The sequence below is a fragment of the Musca autumnalis genome, unplaced genomic scaffold (genome assembly GCF_047663935.1).
Source record: "Musca autumnalis isolate F117 unplaced genomic scaffold, ASM4766393v1 scaffold_2, whole genome shotgun sequence".
NCBI lineage: Eukaryota > Metazoa > Arthropoda > Insecta > Diptera > Muscidae > Musca > Musca autumnalis.
Window position 1 is genome coordinate 107,391,127 of NW_027411755.1, and position 25,110 is coordinate 107,416,236.

Consider the following 25,110-nt stretch of genomic DNA (forward strand, 5'->3'; position numbering starts at 1 on the left):
TAGAGAAGTTTTTCAAGGCTGAAATACTCAGGAAATGTCGCCAACATTACTGAGGGGTATTTTGCCACCGTTGAAAAATGTTCGATGTTGCTTGGCCGGGGAATCGAACCCCCGACCTTCTGCGTGCAAGGCGGGCGTGCATACCATTGCACCACGGTGGCACCCGAATATTAAATATTAGCGAAGAAAAATTCCATAATAAGAACAAAAATAGAATTAGAGAAATTTTGACCAAAAATAACTTTCCAATGCATATTATCAACAATTTAATTTACGCAAAAGTACCAAGCAGGACACAGGATACAAAAGAGAAAATCTACAAATCTATGATTTATGTTCCAAAAATATCTGAACGGTTTCAAAAATCAGATCTTAATGATAAAGATAAATACATTGTGGCACAAAAAACAAATAATACCCTTAAAAAGGTGTTTTCGAACACAAAAGAACAAAATACAGAATTTGGACAAACATAATGCTATTTATAAAATAGAATGTGAAATTGAGAAAAAATAATGCAATTCAAAAAACAGATCTTGCAGACCACTGCAAGAGAAATAACCATATGCCAAACTTCGATAAAGTGCAAATACTACAAACGGAAAACCAATACAATAGGAGACTTACTTTGGAGATGCTACATATTAACAATATACCAACAACAAAGAGAATTAACTTTAAGATTGATACGGACAACGCAGCATAATGTTAGCGACATCTTACACAGAAAGAGAAATCGTGCAATAACTAGAATAACTCAGTGCAATATTTACACTCGACGACGACGATAGTGAAGTCTATCATAGTTATAAGTAATCTTGACACTAGTTTTATAAGTTATTAATGTAAGCGATTCTCGTTTCTTCAAATTTTGTGTTTGTTTATTATTATTTTAAATGTTGTGATACTAATATGAAATAAATATTTTGTAGATTTTCCCTGAAGATGCAATTTAGAGTAATTGCGAAATATTGGAAAAATTAAAATAAAATCATGACCTCAAGCTCAAAAAATATTTGCTTCATTTGAAACCAATAAAAAGGTCGAATAAACAACAATAAATAAATAATTAACGGAGATTACGCCGCAAAAACACAACAAAAACATGATCTACAACAAAGTAAAGAACAAATACAACATCAGGCACAGCATAAACAGACACAAAAACATAAAGGTAAAAGCTGCAAAAACGAAATGTTCACTAACATTCTTAATCAGATGCAGAAATAATGGTATTATACCAAATTTTATAAACAATGCAGTAAAAAGCATTTATAATATTTTTAAAACTTCACACATACATCACATTCGAAAAACATTAGACGGATACATCGACATTTTCCAAAATAAAATATTAAGCTTGGTTATAAAACAGAAACATCATGAACTTAAACGTCACAACACTAAAATGCAAGCACTAGAAAAAGAATTAGATGGACTCATAACACAAGAGGAGAAAGACAATATAATTTCAAGAGAAGATAAAATAACAACTAACATACAAAACAAAACTAACAACATACAAAAACAAAAATTTGACAAATTAAAGCAGAATCAAATGAACGAATATAACATAAAACATAATGAAAAATGGTTCGTAAACAAAACAAGCACAGAATTTCCCAATGAAGTAAAGTGGCTTCTCTCCCTTGGCGACAAGTTCGGATTACCAACAACAAGAAGAGAGTTCCCCTTGTTTAAGTTTATAGCGGACGGTGATGACATTATCCAAACTAACAACAACAAAGAAGAGCAAGAGATAATGAGAACCAAATTTACAACAATGATAGACACACATTTGAACAAACAGAGAGAAAGTGGAAGAGACAAATTTATTAACCGGGCAGTGGTTCACACTAGAACTTTTTTGAAAAAGAACAACAACATATTGATTTTGAATGCGGACAAAGGGAACGTTACGGTAGCGATAAGCAAAGATGACTATAAAATAAGGATGAAGAATATACTTTCCGATATGATGACGTATCAACGGATAAATAAGGATCCAACTACTAGCCTAATTAAGAAGAATAACGAGCTAGTGGAAGAGCTATATAATAGTAATATAATTAGTGCAATAGAAAGACGAAAATTAAAATCTGACATGGCCACAGCACCTAGAATATACGGACTCCCTAAAAAACATAAGTAAAATTACCCATTACGCCCAATATGTTCCTCTATATATGTTCACCGTCCATACAACTTTGCAGATACAGGGTCCAAATACTTAAGAATTTGAAAAGCAACTCAAAATATAATGTTAAAGACTCCCTCGAATTTAAAAGCAAGATAAAAAATGTTACGATTAGTGAAAATGAGAAGATGGTATCTTTTGATGTGGTATCACTGTTCCCGAGCATATGTAGCATACAACTTATAAATACGTGGATGGTATTGTTAGGAAACATTGGAATGCACGTTGCATCGCCAATGTTCCATTTCCACTAGCTATCAAGAAAAATAAATAATTACGTGCATTGGTAGGAAGGTACGTATGAGATTAGTACAGGAAACGGAAACTGAAAGATAGTATCAAGGGTATGTTAACTATGTTAACATTGGGAACGAGAAAGCACAAATACATATGTATGTAGTGACAGAAAAGGAAAAGAAAGCATAGGAGTAAGCAAAAGAGAAATGAGTTCACCCAAATGATGCCACGCAACGAGATATTTTGTTGCACAACACCCCACCAAACCATGGCTGCAACATGTTGGGGACCATCCCAAATAAGGCTTTGCGCTGCAGCCCCGACATTGCATTCATAACAAACCTCTGTCTACACTCAAGAGTTATACAAACAGATTTTTCTCAGATTTACTCACAATCACCTTGGGTCCCGAACATTTACGACTCTAAGCTAGATATTTATAATAACTAAACTGTAATTAGTAACTAAAGTTAACTCTTATCTGCATAAAAGGCATATTATTATATAAAATAAGCAAAAATGCATCCTGCATTTCGAGTGTTATTCTCAACCAAAATAATCTTCTTTACGATTCCAGACATTAGTTGATCACATTAGTGGGGGTTTTAGATCATCCTATTTAGCTTACTTGACATTTGGTACAGTTTGTTAAATCACCATCTATTCCGGGGTACCACAACATCATTATATGTACTGGCGATCGAAAATTTGTGCGTCTTCAAGAACTCAAGGCAATATAATATCACTTTGACCGAGAATTGATATACACGGAGGCGTTTCCAATAACGCTAACAATCGTTCGAACTAATTCTGATCATATATGTAATAGCTTGAAATTCACTTAATGCAAATCGTTGTTGATGTGACGTATTTTAATGCTATGTCCACTGACAACTGAATTCTGTCAACGGGATCACTAAAGCAGAGCAAATTAGATCACATACAGACAGACATTCACGCAATCCGTCTCTGTTTATTGCAGTATGCTGCCTCCAAAATGCGCACCAATCAGCCTAACAATTTTACGAAATACACGGTATTAAATGAGAGAAAGACAATAAATGAAATCAATATATTTACCAGTGGAGAATCAGTGACAAAGAATAATTGCAAAATGACGATAGATCGTAATAATTGGGGTAGATTACCAACAGAACGTAGTTTAAAGTTGCGTTTTTTTTAAACCATTCAAATAAATGTGGCTAAACAAAAGAAATTGTATACCGAATTTTAAATAAGAAAAAAAAAAGCGCGTACTCACGATGTTTAATAAAATATAGGGAAATTCAGAAGGGTGTCACACAAGACAAATAGGTGATTTTCCTTTAAACACTAATACCCTGCTATATTACGAATATATGTTGACTGTTTGACTGATTTCAGACAAAATGGGCGATGTTTCCTTCTAGCCTCAATATGGAGATTTAATAAAGCATTTTTTTAGCACATTTATTCCAGAAATTGGTAAAAGTTTATAACGAGTAAATGTCGGTAGAACGTCAAATACCTGATAGGCAATTGTGTACCTCCTTAACAATCCCAAAGATGTCGCTTGCTAAAAACGGTTACATTTGAAAAAATAATAAAAAAAAAACATGTTGAAGAATATGCCGATGCAAGCGCTTCTACAACACCCCCCGGCAAAATCAGTCTTGGTGAAAGGTCCTTTATCACCAAGACTGATTCCGCTTGCATCAACAAAGAAAAACAATTACCGCCTGATATCCTTTGCATGATACATCCCACGAGATTACCCTGTAAATCCTCCAATTCATAAGTTGAATTCCCCAACTTCCTGCGAATTCGAGCTTTGAGAAAAGTCGGAGCTAGCTTGGAGTTATAGCCTTGAGCAAAATTACTCTGCCTGAAATTCCGACGGAATACCTCCTGACCTACATCATAGGCCACCTCCTTGGATCGCAGATTATAGGTACGCTCGTTTCTTTCGAATTGTTTTTGCATCAATTGCTTGGCTTTGTTACCCACTATCGCCAAAGAATCATCCTTTTTAAACCTCACGGATCTATCCTCTAGCATGTTTAACTGTCGTAAAAGTGGGTATGTTGAGCCGTTGGTTACCATATGTTGGCCAAAAACCAAATAGTATGGCGAGGTACCAATGGCCGAATGTATTGAAGAGCGAAGAGCACAGGAAATGCTGCTGAGCATCTGGTCCCAATTCCTTTGGTCCGAAGAAATGTAAGACTTGACAGCTGAGAGGATAGATCTATTGACTCTCTCCGAGGCATTTGCCTGCGCAGCATGAATAGCTGTAAAGAAGTTACTGACACCTTGCCTTCTAACAAAATCTCTAAAATGGTTTGACCTAAACTGGGATCCGTTGTCAGACACCAGGGTCTCAGGTACCCCATACGTATTGAACATTTCATTTTCCATGAACTCAACAACAATTTCAGCGGTAAATTTCTTAACCGGTTTTATAAACGGAAATTTCGTAAAATGGTCCAAAACTACGAAGATTCCAATGTTGCCTGCTTTGGACCTCGGGTAAGGTCCCAAAAAATCTTCGTACAGCTTTTGGAAGAATCTGTGTGTCTCTGAAGTTTTACCCATTGGAGGTCTGAGGGGTTCGTTGGGGTGCTCGGTTGCCTTACAAATCGCACAGTTGTTAACGTAATTTTTAACGTCAACAACCATGTTTGGCCAGAAATAAAATTTCCTAAGCAAGTACAAAGTTTTATTAATACCTCCATGGGCAGTGATGAAGTAAACTCATGTCCTTCCACATACGCTCTGAATTTTTTAATGCTTAGCATTGCTGCCAAGCATTCCTGTTCGGTTACCGAATAGTTACGTTGGGCTTGGTTGAGTTTCTTTGACATAAAGGCAATAGGAAACTCTTCACCCTCCGTATCCTTCTGAACGAATACACCTCCTATACCAGTTCTACTAGCATCACAGTGTATGAAACACGGCTGTGAGAAATCTGGGCTGTGTAGAACTGGAGCGGTGCTCAAACAGGTCTTTAAAGCTCCAAAGGACTCTTGAGCTTCATTGCTCCAAATAAACTTTCGCTTAGTTCTAGTTAAATCAGTAAGAGGCGTGGCTATCGAAGCGTAGTTCCGGATGAACTTCCTATACCAGCCGGTCATCCCTAGGAATCTTCGAACTTGCTTCACGGATTGAGGAGTAGGAAAGTCGGTAATAGCCGACACTTTGTCAGGGTCGGTTCTTATAACGCCACCCCCTACCAAGTAACCAAGGTACTTAACTTCTGATACACAGAAGTTACTTTTTTCCACATTAATAGTCAAACCGGATTCCCTTATTTTGCCTGCCACGAGCTTTAGAACGTCCAGATGCCTTTCAAAACAGTCCGATACGATCAGCAAGTCATCAAGATAAACAAACACCTTCGTCCTGAGACCCGGCGGTATGACCTTGTCCATCAGACGCGACATAGTCTGAGGCGTATTACAAAGGCCAAAGGGCATGACCGTGTAATGGTACAACAGTCTCCCAGGAATGGTTAATGCAGTTTTCTCTTTCGACTGCTGATCTAAAGGAATCTGCCAAAAGGCATCCTTCAGATCCAAAGCTGTGATAAATTCGGCTTTCGGTAGACGGAGGATGCCATCGATGTGGGGTAGGGGGTAGGCATCACCAACGGTAACGGAATTCAATTTCCAGCTATCGAGGCAAATCCTATTCTTCCCTGGTTTGCTGTGAAGAACCACAGGAGATGACCAAGGGCTATTCGATTCCTCAATGACCCCTAGCTCTATCATTCTGTCTAACAGCGGGAGAAACGGGGAAATGCCTCTGTTTAATGGGCTTAGCTGAGCCTGTGTCAATGACGTGTTCTAAAATGTGAGTCTTTCCGAGTCCTTGTTTAGCGAATGAAGGAAACGTAGTGTAATGGTTGGATGCGTGGGACTTCGGTAGACTCCTAATTTTTCAATGTATATCTAAAGGCCTAACAGCTCAACTCGAAAGAGAATTAATCAAACATCACTATAAATGGCCTTCGCCTTAATAAGGCAAAAATAAAAAATAATTTCAGCATGAGCCAGGCTAGGGATACGCAGTGAATTGCAATAATCAGTTTTTCGATTATTCGGTTTTTGTGAAAAACTTAAAACTCGATTTTCGGTTAGTCGATTATTTGAGCATGTTCTAAAAGTCGACTTTCGATTAATCGTTAACCGCCGAAACCCGATTATAATCGAATATTATCGACCATTTTCGTTGATGCGATCAATGATGAATATATGTATAAAAAAGTACCGTCAATTATGCGGTTTTAGCACACCCAATAGTCAACTAAGACTAATAGTCGACCACGATTAATAGCCGACTACGAATAATAATAGACTACGACTAATGGTTGACTACGAATAATAGTTGACTCCGTCTTCCGAAAGTCGACTAGGAATAATCGATTATTCGGTTTTCGCACAGTCAATAGTCGACCACGACTTTTGGAAATTTTACGGTTAATAGTCGATTAATCGATTAACCGAAATCGATTTTACGTATCCCTAAGCCAGGCTGGGATTCGAACCTGGGTCTCCGACAACTGAGTGTCAAGATTGCCGGCGTCTTAGCGTTCTAAGCCACCATCAACTTGTCAAAACTTTAGTAGACAATAATTGATGATCAAATCAAAAATAAAAAAAATCTTCTAATATAGAACAGCAATTACTAATGATGTAGGAATAGAACTTACCATAGTATTTGTGAACATTGAAAAATGGGATTACCAAGCAGGACTATAGGAAAAGTTTGGAGTTTCAATTAACTGACATAATGTCGCATATACATTTATCTAATGAAGTGCGATATATATACTAGTTTCCAAGCTTTGCCTTCGTCTGGCACAACAACAACATCCTAATACACCTGAAGATCGGCTTTACCACCCGTGAAACGTAGTGTAATGGTTGGATGCGTGGGACTTCGGTAGACTCCTAATTTTTCAATGTATATCTAAAGGCCTAACAGCTCAACTCGAAAGAGAATTAATCAAAAAATTTTTCGGTCCGACAGACAGTCTTGATACCGGTGCCCCGATTGTTGACAGTTCCAGCAACTCCGATATTAAAGCCGATATTTGGATATTTTCTGTCTCAAATGTCTCTACTTCATTATTACTCCCAACTTCTTCAAGGCCATATACTTTCCTTCCAACAACAGCAGGTTTCGAGAATCCACTTCCGTGCTTACGACGGATATCCTGGAGGAAGAATTCTCTTCTCCTGCAGATGTCCCTAAGATCCTGTATTGATGTAATCTTGGGATTCAGAATCTCATGTTGAATTTCTGGTAGTAGGTTCCGCCTTAATATCTCTACCAACATGTCATTCGAGAGGGGTACCTTCAACCGATCCGTCAACTCTACCACCGAATCATAAAAATTGTCAAAATTTTCACCCACTTTTTGTTTTCGGTCTCTTATAAGCTCCCTTATGTCGACGTCAGAGCGAGAATCACTATAATGCTGCCTAAGTGCCTTACATAAAGCACTCCAGGACACAATAAGAACAGATCGGTGGTATCGCCAAAACCAATCCGCCGCCTTGGCTTCAAACAAGGAGCTTGCGTTACGGCACAGCAAGTCGAAATCCCCTTGGAGAGTTTGTTGAGTGAGAGCCTCAACCCTATAGATAAAATTCTCCACACTTAGACCGTTCGAATTGCCTGTGAACTTAATTTATAGAATTTATCATATCCTGCAATTCACTCCGACAAATGGTCAAAGAGCTGGTTGTTCCGCTCCCATTTGGAGGCGCAGCAAAGCTCGACTGCTCGGCACTTGCCTGGTTACCAGGTGGTTGAACCAATGAAACTTTCGTCTGGGACCTGGTACTCACACCTGACGAACTGGTAGTCGGTGGTCGTTTAGCAATCTCACATTGCATACGGGACAACATGGACGTATTTTTTCATATTTTGCTAAACAAGGCTTATGAAAAATATGCCACAATTGGTCCTAATCACCTGAGTTTTTAAACCTATTAATGAATTACATGCTCCACATGTTGGGTAGGTTTCCTCAGAAGCGTCCTGACCTACCCCATCCTTACCGGAGTCTTGCGACATTTTGCCAACCAAAGAAAGTACGAAATGAAGCGAACTACTACAATCAATACAGATCAATAAATCACCCAAAAACCTACTCGAGAAAAAAAACTAGACCTGCGATCGAAACGTCTTCATGCAGTAATCTAGAACAATTATGCTTCAACACAGTAACCAAAACCGAGCAACTATATAAATGCATTCATAGAATTGGGTAGGGTAATCAATGATGACTGCCAAATCACTTAAACAAAGTGCCAACATTAAAATAAAGAAAAAGCCGAAAGTAAATATGTATAGCTAGCTGAATACGATGACTGCCCATAGAATTCAATAGTGTTCACAATAATCAGCAAATAGTTCTAAAAACATACATAAGATTCAATTTATTTCCCCAGGGTAAACTAACCTTCACTTTGTACCTGCTAGTACCAAAAAACAACTGGAGGTACAGCGCTGGCTGAGCAGATTGATAGCTCTACGTTTTGCACGGTCAATGAGAACGCCCCTACCAGAATTAGAGGGGAGTGTCACAGTTCGCCTGACATAACCATCGTGTCACCTGGTCTGACAAATGACGTCACCTGGCAACCCGTCATTTCCCTTGGATCAGACCATCTCCCCATAATTGTCTCCATTAGCAGACCACCCGATTTCATCACCTCTGAACGCCGCACGTTCGTCAATCATAAAAAAGCTGATTGGCCGAGTTTCAGAGAGTTCATCAATCACCGCTTCAGAGAATTGCCCAATCCTTCTGATGTTCGGGTAGCGGAAAGGACGTTCCGGGACATCATCACTGCTGCAGCCGCTCGCCATATCCCTGCTGGTCGAATACCCGAAGTAAGACCAAATTTCCCAGCGTGATGAGCTTCGTCGTATCAACCCCAATGACCCCAGAGTCAGGGAGCTGACACTGGAAGTTAACAGGCTGGTCGGCGAGCATAAGCGGAACAAATGGTTAAATCATCTGAAGAGCTGCAACATTGGAGCCGGTATAGGTGAATTGTGGGCAACGGTTAAGTCACTCTCGAACCCTGGAAGAAGGGAATATAGGACCTCAGTCACGTTTGGCGACGTTACGTTGACTGACCCGAAGAGGTGCGCAAGTAATTTCAATCGACAGTTTGTCGAGCATCCCGAGAGTGACAGGGCGAAGAGAAGAGTATTACGTCGTATCAGATCTCTTCCTGCCGAGGATGAACCACCACAATTTACAATGGATGATGTTGCCATTGCCATCAGGAACGCTAAATCATCCAAAGCGTTGGGCCCTGATGGAATCTCCATGGTAATGTTGAAGCAGCTGGATGAGCCGGGAGTGGAGTATCTCACCAAAGTCTTCAACTTGTCGCTAGCCACCCTCGTTGTTCTCGAAGTCTGGAAATGGGAAAATGCCAGCAAAAGTGAATCGTACAGACCGATTTCGCTTTTGTCGCCCGTAGCAAAGACACTTGAGGCCTTGATCCTCCCCAGTATCAGAAACAGCTATCAAGTTGCCGATCATCAACATGGATTCCGTAAGCAGCACAGCACTACAACAGCGCTGCACGCCATTACCACATATATCTGTAAAGGACTCAACCAGAGACGGCCGTGCGATAGAACAGTGATGGTGGCTCTTGACTTATCAAAAGCCTTTGATACAGTCAGGCACTCCACGCTGTTTCAGGACATTGAGCAGACAACCCTCCGGCCAAGCTTGAAACGTTGGATAGTCAACTATATGTGTGGACGCCAGTCGTACGTGGAATTCAGGAATAAGAAGTCCAAACCCCGTAGAGTGAAACAGGGAGTTCCCCAAGGTGGGGTGATATCTCCGGAACTGTTTAACCTCTACCTCTCCTGTATTCCACCCCCTCCAGACGGCATTGAGATCGTGACGTATGCGGATGATTGCACGATCTTGGCGTCGGGTACCTATCCTGATGACATCTGTGAGAGACTGAACAACTATTTAACTGATCTTACCACCTTTTTCCATTCGAGGAATATGCAGATTTCCCCCACAAAATCTACAGCCACTCTGTTCACCACATAGACAGCGCAGTTTGGACGTGAGTTGAATGTCGTGGTCGACGGTAGCAGAATTCCGACCACAAACTGCCCTAAAATTTTAGGGGTCACATTCGACACTACATTCACGTCGTGCGCACACGCCACAGCTATCTGCGACAAGTTGAAAAGTAGGAACAAGGTCCTCAAGTCCCTGGCCGGTAGCACTTGGGGTGCAGATAAAGAAACCTTGTTGACCATATATAACGCGATAGGTCGGTCTGTGGTAAGCTATGCGGCTCCAGTCAGGTCCCCGAGATCGTGTGATACGAATTGGAAAAAGATTCAAACTTGCCAGAATGCCGCCCTGAGAACAGCAACAGGGCGCCTCCTCAAATCTTCAGTGGACCATCTACATGAGGAGGCAAAAATTCTTCCTGTAAAGCAACACAATGAGATGCTTTCGTTGCAGTACCTGCTTGGATGTTATGGTGTGAGCCATCCCAATCACCATCTTGTGGGTAGGCCCGCCCCATTCAGGGAGATCAGGAAGGATATCCATGCTCTAGAGGGGGAGGTCCAACGATACAGGAGAGAACCCCTAGATCAACAAGCATATCAAGCAGGATTGAATAGCATTCACACGGACGCAGTTGCCAAGGCCTTAAGCAATTATAGTGTGAATAAAGTACTCGGAGTACATCCTCCATCTATCGCAGCTGAGGAGCGTCAGCTGCCACGACAAACTAGAGTAGTTTTGGCTCAACTACGCTCGGGATATTGCAGTCGCCTAAATTCTCATTGGGCGGAAATCGATCGTGCCGTGCAAAACATCTGCCCTGTATGCGGCATGGGCCCGCACGACACACAACACCTTTTTAACTGCCCCGCCAAACCTACCCATCTAACTCCAGTGGATCTGTGGCTACATCCCATCGAAGCAGCCATTTTTCTGGAACTGGAGATAGACCCAGAGCCAGATTGAACAGAGGAACGAACAAATAAACATAACAAAAACACTGTTACAACAACAACAACAACAACTCTTAATGATTATTTAACTAATTCGGAATATCTTATTTGGAGTCCTAACAATATCAAATGGGCTTTAGTGAACAATTTCAAAAATAAATATGATAAGAATTATTTAAAACTCGACAAAATTCTAATTTGGTTAATGATGGATGAATAAAAAAATTCCATAAACGTGTACCAAATAGTACTCAATTCCTTAAACGCAATTGTCACTGCAATGTGACTCAAAAAGAAAACTAAATATGATTACAGTTTTAATAAATACCAAGAAATACCAAAAGAACAACGGATTACCACAATTCCTTAACGAATAATCTGTTTGATAACTACATCGCAAGACCGGTTTGTTATAAAATTACAACATTTGGATGTAAAGAGGAAAAATACAGAAAAGTCAGAGGAAAGGGGCACAAACTCTGGTATGGAATAACTGTTCCATAAATCCAGAAGGATGTAGCTTACTAAAATCCAGAAACTGTATTCCATCGTAACCTATATAGCCAATAAAACCCACAAAGATAGGTCTTCAAAAGTATCCAAAAACTAGTGGTCACTTCAGGACGTCAGTACAACCATGAGTGAGTTCCGACTAATTCTTAAATACATTAAGTCATAAAAGTGAGAAAAGATAGAAATATATAAAATTTGGTTTGCCAAGCCGAACAAATTTGACTTTATGTCAGATGGAATCAGGAAAAATATTTTGTCATGTTCTGGCCCCACGTTGGGCGCCAATTTATATCTTGTAGCATACAACTTATAAATACGTGTATGGTGTTGTTAGGAAACATTGGAATGCACGTTTGACTTCGGCCTTGCTCACCGGAAGGGGAGGTTCATTTATCGCCAATGTTCCATTTCCACTAGCTATCAAGAAAAATAAATAATTACGTGCATTGGTAGGAAGGTACGTATGAGATTAGGACAGGAAACGGAAACTGAAAGATAGTATCAAGGGTATGTTAACTATAGCTCCGTTCCTTTACGTACAAGAATCTTCAAGTTTTACCACTTTTTACTTGAAAAGCGTTCCTTTACTTCAGACACCATACAATTCATATCGGAGCAGTTTACAACTTTTGCTACTTTTGCCGGTTTTACCATTTTCAAAAGTAAAGGAACAGACCATATGCTAACATTGGAAACGAGAAAGCACAAGTACATATGTATGTAGTGACAGAAAAGGAAAAGAAAGCATTAGAGTAAGCAAAAGAGAAATGAGTTCACCCAAATGATGCCACGCAACAAAATATTTTGTTGCACAACACCCCACCCAACCATGGCTGCAACATGTTGGGGACCATCCCAAATAAGGCTTTGCGCTGCAGCCCCGACATTGCATTCATAACAAACCTCTGTCTACACTCAAGAGTTATAGAAACAGATTTTTCTCAGATTTACTCACAATTCATTTCTAGTTTATTTATATAAATCTCATCAAAATTCATATTGATCTCTTAAAAATTGACAAAAGGAAGTTAGGCTTAGCCCAAAGGTAACCAAATACAATCAGCTGTAAGAAAATGTAAGAAAAACTTAAGGGAGTAAATGAAGTTCTAAAATCAGCGTTTAACAAAATATTTATTTATTTTAATATAAGGAAGGACAGAAACAATCCTAATATGCTTCAAAATCACGGTAATCTTTTATTTATGTCACTGTTAAATATCACACAAATTGGAAATTTTTCTCGACCAACCAAATCAAAATAAACAAACAAAAGAAAAATGGTGACAAGGTAAGCTTAGGGTCTTTAAAACGAACTACCAATCAATAAGTTACATCCATGAGTTATTGGTTCAGCTAATTAAAATTTGTTACCGCTTTTCACTGCAAAATTCATGAATCAGTACTGTATAAGTTAGATACTTTGTCCCACAACTTCCCCTGCTCGATCAATCACGGATGCTGATTGGCGCACTGGCATCTCCTCTACAATTCCCTCTGCGGATGCCGTAGTGTGCGGATCGCCGCTGGGCATCGGTTGTTGTCGGTTTGCTCACTTTGTTACACTTTGCTCTCACTGGAATAATTGTAATTGTATTAGTATATGACATGAGATCCTCTGCGATCACTCAGAACCTCTGCGTTCTCTTGTCATTAGTCATTTGTTGAAGAATAACGTCTACGCGTTATTACTAAAAGGCCTCTGTCGCCACTACCACCGATTACAAAAGGTATTCTATTTTGTTGTATGAAAAGAGTCATAAATAAACTTCCAGCATATTATTAGATTTAAATTGATACTGCTTGTGTTTTTATTTGATTCTTTTCTCCCTCCAATGCTCATCAAACGGTATCCTGAGCTATCGTTGTAAATACCTATGGATTTCCCCTCCCTCACCTAAACATTGGTCCTTCGAGTCGGATAGAAGCCAGCCTTTTTGTTGTCGCTGCTCCAGTTGCCTATTCCCTCTCTCTTGTATTGTGATACAACGAGATTTGAAGCATTTGTTGTTGTCTTAGTACGGACAAATATTGAAGAAAATTGCATCTCCTCTAAACAACAACAAATTACCATACTAAGACCAGGTACGTAAACTCAGATTTCTATAAAAAGTGAGCTACCGCGAGTGTTAATATTTTTCGTGTGAGCAGTAAATAAATAAATCAATGGTCGAATTTTAATTGCACTACGCGAGTGCATTTAATTCGTTGCTTTCCTTCCCCCATCATACAGTCCACACAAATATTGTTGAAACTCGTTGTTGTACTGATCATCCACAGTCGCGGTGATCATACAAATCATTATCCGTGTTGTTGTTATTCTTGTTAGATTTGCTCCAAATCATTTGGTCTCACCATAACAACACACACATAAAACCAATTGCCTTCCCTCATTGTAATTCCTAATTGTAGCTAAAAATCACTCTGGTCGACTATTAACATCACTACGTGTGTTAATTATTTCGTTCCTCCATTTTAAACCCTAGTTGTTGCTAGTTTTATTTTGTTGTACTGATCACACTACGTCGCGTTGATCATAAAAATAATATCACACAACTCGTTTAGTTGTTGATCTCATTTGAAAGGCCGATACCTTTAGTGAGAATTCGCTGTGATATTTACAAAAACAAAACCCATCAAATTTCCAATCGGATTTGCATCGGTTATTGAACTCTCGCTTTGGTAAATAATAACTCTCATTGCACCGATTGTTGTTGTTATTCCCCAGGGTTTTTTCTAACGAAGCCCTTCTGTTGAGAATTTGCATTGGCAAATTTACACTAACAACATAACATACATTGTTACACTTCATATACATATTGTCGCTTGGTTTATTTTGTTGCCGCGATCCTCTCCAAGCAAAAAATATTTGGCGTTGTTTTCCCCCTCGGTTTACTTAAAAACCTTTGAAAATTTGCACTGCCAAATTTACAATAACAACGCACCATCCAAATTCTCTCTGCATTTGATTTCGTTGTTGTATAGATAGTCCATCACCAACCAAACACATTCGTTTTTCTATTCTCCTACCTTTGTCGGTCAGGCATTTATTCTAATTTGAGAAATTACATGGCAATTCTACCAACAACTTTCCCGCCCTTTTAAGCTGCTGATCCTCAGCACTCACTTGCTTGGTCGTTTGCAACGTCTGTTGTTCAGTGGGAGCTTCCCTGTTCACACATATCCATTTCTCTGCTAGCGCCACTTGTGTTGTCGAGTCCTCTTTGTGCTATATTCGTTGATGGTTTAGCACAGTGGGGTAAAATAGCACAAATAGTTTTTTTTTTAATTAATTTTGAAAATTATTTTTCGATAATTTTTGAAACTATAATTAATTGGCCGTAGGGGTTTTGGAATTTTTGGACAAATTCACCCTACATACGGCATTTATTGCACCTATTTCGAGCAGAAAATATATGTGAAAAATACTAGTTTTTCGACATTTTAATATTGTTTTTGGCAATATTATTTACATTTCGGAAAATTGTTTGAGCTCCGTAGGGTTTAGGTATTTTTGGACAAATACACCCTACGTTTGGCATACCTTGCACCAACGTGTCAACCAAATAAGATATATTTCTGACAAATTATTTTATCTGCTTTGATTTTCTTGGACAAACATTTCTTTTTCAGACAAATACCTTCTTTGTCGTTGGAATTTGGACAAGTACACCCCAGCATTGGAAAATCTCACCTTTTCATACACCCCACACTTGGTAGCGCCATATACACTTTTGTATAATTGAGACTTTTTAGCATATTTTTGCTAAATTAAAGCCGTTTTTTCGCATTCAGAAAGTTTCTTGGACATATCTTCCATTTCCCCCTACTTTAATTTCAAATATAATTACACCCTGCTAAGATTCTGTTGTATTCTTAGAATTTTGGAGGTTTTGTGTGGAAATTTCTAATTTCCTGTGAGCTATAGCCATTTGTTCTTCAACTTGAATTTCATTTTTTTCACCTCTCTTTGTTGTTTGTTGCAAATTCTATTGCAGATTTAACTTACAAAATGTCTGTCACCCCTCTTACTCGGTTTATTAGAGCTTCAGACATCGTTTTGAAACGTGTGGCTTCCTTTGAACAGAAAAGTGAAACCAACTATAACGCACATTATCTCGAAATCCACAATTCAGAGCTTCGAAAATTGTGGAACAAAGTTCATTGCACTTACGAGAAGTGCAAAAACTGCCTCTCGACATCCGAGACTGCACAGACTGATGGTATTGATGTCGTTGAGGAAAAATATGGTACAACCTACATGACCTATATCCGGTGCTTGTCTACCATTGACAAACATCTTAAACGCCTTAAATCTTCAGGCACTGATACTCCTTCCCCTGCTATAGCTTCTCCCATCTCGCCACCTCCACTAACTGATGTGTTGAACATTTCAAAAGAAACGCAATCTTCAGGTTTGCTTTCGTGTGAACCTTTATCTCCGGTTTCTGTGCAGTCTGCCCCTCCCACCGTTCTTGGTCAGCCAGAAACTTCCTCCTCCACAACTTGTCGTACTGACTCTTTTGAAAATGATCGTCTCATATCTCCACCTTGTATAGTTCCACTAATCTCAGCACCTCTAAATAATGAAATGTTGAACGTTTCTGAAGAAACGACCTATTCAGGTTTGCTTTCCAGCGTTTTTGATCCACCAGAAACTTTCCCAATCCCAACTGGCTCTAGTGACCCTGTTGCTAACTCTACATCACCTGTCGATACCCACAGCATACCATTGCCACCAATCGACATTGATGTTTTTGCTGGTGATTTTATATCTTGGCGCACCTTTAGGGATCTGTTCACCACTCTATATATTGAAAACTCACGCCTTTCAGACATTGAACGGTTCTGCTATTTGTTGCAGAAAACCACCGGTGAGGCTCGCGAAATCGTCTCGTCATTTCCACTCACCAATTCTAGTTTCCCCTTAGCGTGGAAAGCATTGTCGGATACGTATGACAATAAACGTATCGTGGTGAATAGTCACATCCAACAATTGCTCAGTCTCCCTTCTTTTGATAAAGAAACTTGGTCTGGTCTAAAAACCATTCAGCGAGGGATTAATAGTTGTTTTGCTGCAATGACGGTCTATGAAGTCATCACGGATCATTGGGATCCAATAGTTGTTTGTATTTGTTTGCAGCGGTTACCTAAGTTGACATTGACTCTGTGGGAGCAAAGTATCAAAAATAATTCATCCTTGCCTTCTTGGAAAGACTTAGATGCTTTCCTCACAGAGAGGATACAAACACTAACAATATTACTAAATCTAGTCGCTCGACTAACTTGTCGTTTAATGTTTCTTCTTCCAATAAAATGTTGTCCAAATCAAAACTTCCATCGAACCTGAAATATTGTTGCCCAAGTTGTCCTCACCAGAGTCATGTTCTGCGTGTCTGCCCTCGGTTCAAAGAACTTTCGTTTGAGGACAAATTCTCGATTGTTAAAAAGTATAAGTGCTGCCTTAATTGCTTAACTCGTGGCCATGTAATTAAATCTTGCCAGAGCAAACATAATTGCAACTTGTGCAAACAACGGCATCATAGCCTTCTCCACCGGCCACATGTTAGAAGAGCTCCGGCCACATCAAAACTGTTTCCGTCTTTTACTGATGTCAAAAGTCGAGATCGCAGTTATGTTTTGTCGCAGCCCAGACACCCTCCAGGCAGTTCCACTTTGCCATGCACTTCTCCGGCTTTTACAAATGTCAAAAGTCGAGAACCTAAGTGTACTGTGTCGACTTGCTCTTCTTCCAAACGCCAAAGCAAGATCAAAAGTCGAGTATTTAGTCCCTCTTAGTCGCGTTCAACCTCCTCTCCGGCTTTTACTGATATCAAAAGTCGAGAACTTCGTTTGTTGAATCGGTCTTCGGACAACACCAAACTCCTCCGTAGATAATAGTGTGCTTTTGGGAACAGCCAAACATAGTTTTGAATTCGTTGCGTGCCCAAAAAAATCGGGTACCTTCTTACTGGTTCGGTTCCTGCCACCTTTTGTTCCTAATCTCGCATTTTAAATTGAAATCGACCACTGAGTAATGCTAACAAATAATAGAAACAAATCACTAGTAATATTATATCTTGAAAACTTAAATGGAATTGTTCTGTGACTCGTCTCCATATTCTTGAATCGAGCGAATATCGGAGTCGATAATTTCTTAATTACTCGTTATAGAAATCGCTAATTTCCAATTTGTATAGCTCATTTGAAATCTGAATTTACGTTCATGAATCTTATTACTGACATATTTATATAATATTATTAATCTTTATCGTAATTTTTCCTAGCTTTAATTTGTTGATCCACGCTTACGTGTATCAAGGTGGGCGGCAATGTATAAGTTAGATACTTTGTCCCACAACTTCCCCTGCTCGATCAATCACGGATGCTGATTGGCGCACTGGCATCTCCTCTACAATTCCCTCTGCGGATACCGTAGTGTGCGGATCGCCGCTGGGCATCGGTTGTTGTCGGTTTGCTCACTTTGTTACACTTTGCTCTCACTGGAATAATTGTAATTGTATTAGTATATGACATGAGATCCTCTGCGATCACTCAGAACCTCTGCGTTCTCTTGTCATTAGTCATTTGTTGAAGAATAACGTCTACGCGTTATTACTAAAAGGCCTCTGTCGCCACTACCACCGATTACAAAAGGTAATCTATTTTGTTGTATGAAAAGAGTCATAAATAAACTTCCAGCATATTACTTACTTACTTACTTAGTTGGCCCATTACAGAACATTTGTTCCATAGACCGAACTAAGAAAAGATCTCCATTCCTCTCTGTTTTTCGCTTGACTTTTTGGAATACCGCGCCTTTCCATTTCTTTATCCACTTGTGTGCTCCATCGAAGCTTAGGCCTGCCGATTCTGCGTGCACCGCCATGTGGCATGTATTCATACGCCTTTTTAGCGGGTTCATCATCGCTCATTTTCATGATATGGCCTAGCCAACGCAATCGTTGCATCTCGATACGTTTAACTATATGCATGTCTTTGTATAGCTTATATAGCTCGTGGTTCATACGACGTCGATATTCACCGTCAACGCAAATCGGCCCGTAGATCTTTCGAAGAATTTTCCTCTCAAACACACCAAGCACTGCCTTATCTGCTTCCGCAAGTACCCATGCTTCGGAGCCATACATTAGCACGGCATTCCAGCATATTATTAGATTTAAATTGATACTGCTTGTGTTTTTACTTCTTTGATTCTTTTCTCCCTCCAATGCTCATCAAACGGTATCCTGAGCTATCGTTGTAAATACCTATGGATTTCCCCTCCCTCACCTAAACAAGTACAATTTCACAAAAACAATGTTACCCGGTCACTTTTTCTTTTGTTTCTCTTTCATACCATACCAAAACATATGTGATGATAAAAAAATAAATCAAGTTCATTGACTTACGTTTTGTGTTGTTATTCCCTCGCCGAAAGTATACTTTCGCTGGAGATCTGTCAAAATAAGCACCAAGAGCGGGAGCGGTAATCTTGCTCTCAGATAGATTCCACTCACAGAGAACGAGAAGTTATTTATGTTCCTTGGCTGAATGAGAGAGTTGTATATTAAAATGGTTGTATGATATAGAGGAATGTTGCTAAGCCAAAGGTCTAGCAACATTCCACTCACATAAAAGTTGCAAACGTTAACAGTGATAATTTTTAACAGTGATTATTTTAACAGTCGAATAATGGTTAACATTTATGAAGGAACGTGAGAAAGAGAGAATAAATGTTTCAATTCTACTAAGACCTCTTGATGATGATCATTAAGGGTTACAAAATCTTCAAACATTAATATGTATGTAACATTGGGTGTTTATTCTCTGACGTTCATTCCAAATTCCTTCACAAATCAAACATTTACATGCGGATTTGGATAGTTAGAAGGGAAAGAAACACACACAAAAAAATGAATCAGAAATTTGAACAAAAAACATTCGTATCAAATGTAATACTTTGCAATTAAATATACTTTATAGTTAAAACGAATCTGGGTGATTTCTTTTTTCCGCTTAAACTTAAATGGCACAATATTAATTTATCAATAAGTCTTCTTTACGATTCCAGACATTAGTTGATCACATTAATGGGGGTTTTAGATCATCCTATTTAGCTTACTTGACTTTTGGTACAGTTTGTTAAATCACCATCTATTCCGGGGTACCACAACATCATTATATGTACTGGCGATCGAAAATTTGTGCGCCTTCAAGAACTCAAGGCAATATAATATCACTTTGACCGAGAATTGATATACACGGAGGCGTTTCCAATAACGCTAACAATCGTTCGAACTAATTCTGATCATATATGTAATAGCTTGAAATTCACTTAATGCAAATCGTTGTTGATGTGACGTGTTTTAATGCTATGTCCACTGACAACTGAATTCTGTCAACGGGATCGCTAAAGCAGAGCAAATTAGATCACATACAGACAGACATTCACCCAATCCGTCTCTGTTTATTGCAGTATGCTGCCTCCAAAATGCGCACCAATCAGCCTAACAATTTTACGAAATACACGGTATTAAATGAAATCATATTTACCAGTGGAGATTCAGCGACAAAGAATAATTGCAAAATGACGATAGATCGTAATAATTGGGGTAGATTATCCAACGGAACGTAGTTTAAAGTTGCTTTTTTTAAACCATTCAAATAAATGTGGCTAAACAAAAGAAATTTTATACCCGAATTTTAAATAAGGAACAAAAGAGCGCGTACTCACGATGTTTGATAAATGTTAGGGAAATTCAGAAGGGTGTCACACAAGACAAATAGGTGATTTTCCTTTAAACACTAATACCCTGCTATATTACGAATATATGTTGACTGTTTGACTGATTTCAGACAAAATGGACGATGTTTCCTTCTAGCCTCAATATGGAGATTTAATAAAGCATTTTTTAGCACATTTATTCCAGAAATTGGTAAAAGTTTATAACGAGTAAATGTTGGTAGAACGTCAAATACCTGATAGGCAATTGTGTACCTCCTTAATAATCCCAAAGTTGTCGCTTGCTGAAAACGGTTACATTTGAAAAAATAAAAAAACATATTGAAGAATATGCCGATGCAAGCGCTTCTACACATACCAGTTGACCTAGGAATTCGAATAATAAAAGAAAGATGGAATGAAATAAAAGAATACATTAATATGACAAAGGGCATATTTTTAGTATTCTTACTTTTTGCATTAAGGACAACCGCTATTTCACATATGACGATAAAGTTTATAAACAGAAAAAAGGACTCCCAATGGGTTCACCAGCTTCTCCAATTGTAGCTGATATAGTGATGGAGAAACTACTTGACACCTGTATGGAACGACTGACGACAAAACCTGTGATATTAACCAAATATGTTGACATACACTGATTTGTTGCGAAGACAATAGGCACAGATGAGTGAGATTGAATTACTGCATTATAAGCAACAACACCAATAATTCGGGCAGCTAGTCCCCTCTTCCTGCAAATCGTACGTCCCTTAAGTTCAAAAGCGACTTAGTCAACCACCTAGGTACAAAATGATACTTTATAATAGGAACAAAGTGAAAAAAAAAACTAGCATAATTACCAAATGTATAAATTCTAAAAATGAGAAGGTGAATAAATCTGCCTGTAGAGAATGAAATTCCAGGTTTGCAGGTTATGGTTAAGCGATAGAATATGGTGATAAAATTCCTCATCCAATACGTTACAAATGCACTAAATAAGATGCAGAGTATTAATTCGGACACTGATTTCACCAGGAATAAATCAAAGTAACACTTACAAGTGGCAATAAAACGAATAAAAACCCGAAGAATTATGATATTCATGAAACTTAATTTATTAACTAGTGCATGAAATTCAGTTGAATTAACAAATGTTAAAGCGCCTTGTTCACTTCAGAGAGAAAAAGTTTAAGAATTTTCTGACCACTTCAATGTTGACTCTAGAACTTTCGGCTAACAAAATGGACGATGGTTTTTCATGTCGCTAACAAGAAGACTTGGCAAGGTGGTCTCCTGGCGTTTTACTTCCAGCAATTGGCATGACAATAAAAAGCAAAAAAAAAACATGCAACTGGCCGATTCATAGCTCATTAGCCATGTAAAAACGTGAGAAACAGAGGTCGCTTGAATGATGACAGTTACAAAACTGAATTTTGAATTCCCTACAAAAATGGTAATATACAGTTTGGCCAACGCAAGCGCCATTACACAACAAATTAGCTGCCGCCGTGCATTTTTACAAACTAATAGAAAGGAAAAATAGAAACGTAACATTTTCATTTATTTTAAGTGAATTTATTTAACATTATATACGTTTTTTGGTGTTTCAGTACTTATATTGTTAAAAATTACTACAAAACAGCAATTTGAAATGCTGCTTGAAAAAATGGAAGGCCACCTTAAAGCTCGTGGAGTCAGACTTTTTGGCGAAACTAAAGCCACTTCTGGTGATGTGTGGAAGGATGTTGCGGAGCAATTTAATAGTTGTGTGCGTACACCACATGAATGGCACAGAGTATGGACCCATTTTAAATCCAAACTAAAGCAAAACATGTCTCAAAAAATCACCCTTATTACGGTTGGCGTTGTCGTATCCAAAATTGCAAGCTGACGTGTCGTAACGTCTAATTGGTATTATGTATGTTTTTGTACAAAAAAGCAAAAATTTCAACTTTTAAATAATTCTTTTGGCAACAAACATTATTAGAATTATTAGTAGATCATTTTTAAACTTTTAATTCAGAAGAAAAACTAACCCTACAGTTTTTACAATCAAAATATGTGTTTGGCGTAGACGTTTTTGTGGTCGTTGGCGTAGTCGTTGTCGTAGGGATATTTTTTGGTACCACGTAACATTTACGACAACGACAATTTTTTTCTCATACTAAATTTAAAAAATATATTTTTTTTAATTGTAAAACAATTCGTTTGAAATCATCTTTTGAGCAAGAACTAAGAAATTTACATTGCATCAATCGTTATATGAGGACTCTAACAGATTTTCAATAGAAAGTTTGTCATTTGATAAAGACACGAAATTTATCTCATGCAAATGAATCAAAGTAGTAAAATTTGTATTTATTATAGTTATTTTCCAATATATTTTAATAATCATTGCCAAAAAAATCTTTTAAAATTAATTTGTTTTTACTTTTATATACTGTCGTTTACAAAATCGGTCACGACTCTTTCCTCGTATTTCAACGCCATACGTAATACCAATTTGTCGTATTACTCCATATGTAATACCGATTTGTCGTATCAAAAAAATAAATGTTGTATTTAAACCAAGAAATGCGTTCTGGGAATTGCAAATGTATTTCTTTCGATTTTTTAAGGATATAAAATGCTGTAAAAGACAGAAAATTTCGTTGTATATAATTTTTCATCATTTAAAAATGTATCTTACGACTACGCCTACGTCTACGCCTACGACAACGTCTACGCCAACCGTAATAAGGGTGAATGTCTATTCAGATATAAATGGCGAACATCTTCCTTTGGTCCATTATATGTACATGTGTTCGTCAATGTATCCGACAACGCCCGGGAAATTTGTTTTTGAATAAAAATAGTTATTATTTTGACGCGTTTCCTCTTCTGCTAATTTGGAAACAATCCAAATTTTACGCAGTTTTTCCTCTATTAACTCCAGAACTTGACTCAATACCTTTGACATCCCGCCATCCCGAGGTTAAAGTCATTGCCATGGGATTTTTGAATGCTTCCTCCTTCAAAAAATCTTAAAGTAGAACACACTTTAACGAGTGGCTGTATTGCTGTTGATCTGTGTCGCCTGATAGATGCTACGTTCCAGAACCTGCAATAAGCTACTATTTTTTAACACGATAACAATTTTTCCGATGAGTTTAGCGGTTATTGACAAAAAAACTATAACAATACAAACTATTTTACCTCAAAAAAGTATTTTGCCTTTTACATATTTTTTGAACAAATTTAATTTTTGTTACACGCTAAGGATTTTTATAGTAACCGTTGGTGGTTATCACATTCTACAATCGCTTCGGCACCAGTTCCACATCTTCCGACATGTTTTCGCCTTTATTTTCTCCCATTTTCCTTATTAATTTCTTCGACAATGTTACATCAATTTTGATCATTACCGACATTAATCTCTAAGAAAATCAGTGAAAAATGATTCACGTTTGAGATACATGTATTTTGTATTTGTTCTAAATAACGCACACGCAACTATTTAGGTAAACCCCAAAAAAGAAAAATGTCTACCACGAAAAACATTTTCGAACATTTGACGGACACAATAAAAACTTTTGCGAAACGGATACTGTTTTCGGCGTTAATTTTTTTAAAAACACAGATTGAGAGTTGAGATATAGTAAACTAGCATGTGCCCGCTACTTCGTTAGCGGAAGTGACACAATTATAAAGAAAATCTCAACATTAAAACTATTTTTTTTAATAGAAATTATTTTTGTTATTTCTGACCGATTTAATATCCTAATTTTGTCTTCAACAGCATCTCATATGTTCAACAAACCAAACATTATTGAAAGAATTTTTGTTTTAATTTGAAATTGAAAATCAAAAATTTTACAAATTCATCGTTTGTAATCATTTTTGGTCTAACTGGATTTTAAAGAAAGAAAATCTTTTGTGCGACACCTGTTATGTGAAAACAAAATTATTAAAGAGTCGTAAATCAGAATGAAGTTTATACCATTATCACCAACTGCGACATCTGTTGCAATGGAAAATAACACCCTTCATTGTCTTTCCAATATATATTGGTTTACGATAAAATAAATGCGCCTAAAAGTAACCTACAAAATTTGAAATTGTTTGTGATATTTTACGGTATTAAGAAATTATAGCATTTAATTTGACAAATGTGTTGCCAACTAAGTACATAAGTAATAACAGTGAATAATAAGGATTTTTGTTGTTATTTTTGTGGTTCCACGACGAATTTTGCAAAACCCGGCCTTATCTCGCACATTTGCACCAACAGTGACCTACTGGTAAAATTTCAAGCTCCGAGCTTTAGCCGTTTAAGCTGGACGTTAATGATGAGTCAGTCTGTCACTTATCACCAAACTTAAATATATAATAGATGAGCGATGGGGGTATATATCTCAATACAATCTGTTTGCAAGCGAGAGGTATGTAT

The 25,110-nt window shown here is 38.0% G+C and overlaps 1 long non-coding RNA gene across 1 annotated transcript; it reads right to left on the reverse strand.

The window, feature by feature from the left end:
- Nucleotides 1-19,375: 19,375 nt before the first annotated feature.
- On the reverse strand, nt 19,376-21,959 carry LOC141394413 (uncharacterized). Its single transcript, XR_012410406.1, has 6 exons — nt 21,740-21,959; nt 21,542-21,672; nt 21,151-21,480; nt 20,691-21,065; nt 20,510-20,630; nt 19,376-19,503 (listed from the first exon to the last, which is right to left on the reverse strand). It is a non-coding gene; the product is annotated as an uncharacterized lncRNA (long non-coding RNA).
- Nucleotides 21,960-25,110: the final 3,151 nt, after the last annotated feature.